Below are 3,249 nucleotides of genomic sequence, written 5' to 3'. Positions count from 1 at the left end.
TACCCTAGCTAGATAAGGCCTAACCCAGGCCCAGATGCCCTCTCTCTGCTCTTTTCTAGCTCTTTCCTAGCTCTTTCCTCTCTTTCCCAGCTCTCTTTCCCAGGCCTTTCCCCACCACGTGGAGGACCAAGATGGCCTGGTGCCAGCCGGAACGATGAATAAACCTGCTCCTTACCTGAATACCATGTGCGTGGTGCTGTTCTTACTTGGCTACCTCTTTTTAAAAATCTAACATAAATGGTGCCGTGACTCGGATAAAGGGCTTAAAGTCAGGATAGGTGTGAGGCCTCTCTGTTTTTTTCCTCTTTTTTCTTTTTCTGTTTGTTTTTCCCTTTTTGCTCTGAGGAATACCCACAGTTTTGACGGCCTTTTGCGAACTCATCTGTCTGCTGCAGACACAGCGCATCGATACTATCGCTGGCCTTTACATCCACGTCCACACCACTTCTCTACTCTGGTGAGTGAAACTACTTTCTACGGTTCTCTGTTGCTCAGTCTCTGTCCAGATGTGGTGCCACACCAGAGAGCTCCTACGGCCTTTAGCTGAAAGGCCGGTCACCTCTGAAGCTGAGGACGCTTGGCTTTGGGGGCTTGGCCATTTCTCTCTAGAGGGTTCTGGGGGAAGTCGGGATGCCGCTTCTGCCTGATCAGCTCTCCTTCACTCACCGGACTGACTCTCCTACTCATTTAATGGGGTGCTACAAATCACCCCTGAGCCGTAAAACCCCTTTGAAATACCTCTTGCACTCCCTGGAAAGCCAGAGCGCCTAATTTTATGCCTCTCAGATGTACACAGTTTTTGCAACTGCAATGGTAAATGGTCAGAAGTCTGTTTACTTTCAGGCTCTCTTTGCTCTCTCTCTCTGCCAGTCATGTCCAAGTTTCCCTATCTCTCCCTTTCTCTTTTCTACATTTTGGCTTGTGCCCTGAAGAGTGCGACGCAGGCTGGGTCCCAGGGACCCCCCTCTAGGTTCCCTCTCAAAGGCTATCCAATGTAGGCTTGATCTATTTGTTCAGGGTTTCTTTGCATTTTTTCAGAAATTCGCCATCTTGAATTTGCCAGTTTGGCCACATGGTGGGTTAAGGGTTTGACCCCATCTGACTCTTAACCTTCCAGCAAGCTTACTACTCCATCTATTCTAAAGTGCCTTGCTAACAAGTTGCTCTTTTTACAGGCCCTGGTAACTGAGGCCCAACAATGTGATGTGCTTTGTTAGCAAAGATGTCTAAATATTGTTGTCAAAATTTTAGGTTTTGTTTTGTTTTGTTTTTTGGGTCTGGTCGTGAACTCTGGGCCTGGGCGCTGTCCCTTAGCTCTTCAGCACAAGGCTAGCACTCTACCACTTGAGCCACAGCGACACTTCTGGCTTTTTTTTTCTTTCTGCTTAAGTGGTGCTGGGGAATTAAACCCAGGGCCTCACGCATGCAAGGCAAGCGCTCTACCACTGAGCCACCTTCCCAGCCCCAAAATTTTAAGTTTTGAGTTTTGTCTTTTTTGTTTTCTGTTGAGTATTCTACTGACTACATGGTTCTAAAATACTGGGCATATCTGTGCTGAAATTCTCATCACATCTAATGAGTTTTGTCATTTCAGAATATTTGTTGGCAATTCTTGATAAGGACTTGGTAAGCTCTACTTATTCTACTTGATCTCCTTGTTGCTTTAATTGGAAATAATAAAGGGCTTTTTGTGGCAAAGATTTCAGTTCAAAGCCAACCCGGGCTGAAAAATCCCTAAGACTCCATCTCCCAACTAACCTGCAAAGAGCCAGGCTGGAAGCATGGCTCAAGACTCTCATCTCTAACCAGCCAAACTCTACAAGTGGTACTATAACTCAAAGTGGTTCAGTGCTGGTCTTGAGCAGAAGTGGTCAGGGACAGTGCCCAGGCCCTGAGTTCAATCCTCCTTGAATACCATCCCAGAAATGAGCACCTAGAATCAGCCAGTCTGGGGAACAAGGGAACATGAAGAGGAGTAAGAGGAGATGATGTCACATCAGCTACTTTGTGCCTGCCCTTTCAAAATTAACTAGAGCCGGGAGGTCAGTAGAAGTAAGAAGCCTGCCCATCCAATGTCTATACCATATTCTTGCCTTTGTCATCTGATTTCTCTACCTAGTCGCCAGATGTCAGAGGTAGCTAGGGACATTTCTACCAACATTTTCAGCCCCAAGTCCTTCCTCTTGCCATTTATGTGCTCTCTAGTATTTTTTTCCAGCCCCTCAATGCTCATGAGACTTCTCCAGACTTCATCTAAGAAATCATACCACCAAGGGACAGCTGCTGCTTGCTGCCTTCTCTGGGAGGGGACCAAATTCCAGCCTTTTAACCCTATTGTCCACGCCCCTTGTCAGAAGGAAATAGCCAGAGAGAATCCACGCCCTATTTCATGATTATTAAAAGGCTGGAATGTAAGGTCCGCTCCTGGATGGCGAGCAGACTCCACCCTCCTCACAGCAAAGTCTCCACCCAGTACCTGTGTTACCTAGGCAACTGGGACACCTGGAAAAGGTCGCATCTGAATTTGATGTGGCCACACCTTTCTCCGCCCATACCCTAGATAGGGCCTAGCCCAGGCCCAGACGCTCTCTCTCTGCTCTTTTCTAGCTCTTTTCTAGCTCTTTCCTCTCTTTCCCAGCTCTCTTTCCCAGGCCTTTCCCCACCACGTGGAGGACCAAGATGGCCTGGTGCCAGGCGGAACGATGAATAAACCTACCCCTTACCTGAATACCACATACATGGTGCTGTTCTTACTCGGCTACCTCTTTTTAAAAACCTAACAGCGCTGAGGAATCAAACCTAGGGCCTCAGGCATGCAAGGCAAGCGCTCTACCACTGAGCCACCTTCCCAGCCCCAGACCATTGCTTCTTAAGGATGAAATCCAGTGAACTTTTCTACCTGGGCTGGATTTCAGCTGTGATCCTTGGGGTCTCATCCTGCTGAGCAGTCTGGCTTATGGGTGAGAGCCACATTGTTTGAAGAAGAGCATTGTATGATGTAGAGTGACAGAGGGATGAGGTTGATGGAGTATATGTACACATGTCCAGTAATGCCACAATGAAATCACCTTTGCATATGTCAAGTATACTTTTCTTGTTTTTTCTTTGTGTACAGGTGCGGGAGTTAGGGAACTTTCCTTTAACTCTTTTGCTCAAGGCTGACATCCTCTACTACTTGAGTCTAACCTTCACTTCTGGTTCTTTGCTTGGTTAATTGGAGGTAAGAATCCCAAGGACTAGCCAGGCGCA

This window comes from Dipodomys ordii, unplaced genomic scaffold (genome assembly GCF_000151885.1).
Source record: "Dipodomys ordii isolate 6190 unplaced genomic scaffold, Dord_2.0 Scaffold105, whole genome shotgun sequence".
Lineage (NCBI taxonomy): Eukaryota > Metazoa > Chordata > Mammalia > Rodentia > Heteromyidae > Dipodomys > Dipodomys ordii.
This window is presented reverse-complemented; position numbering follows the sequence as displayed.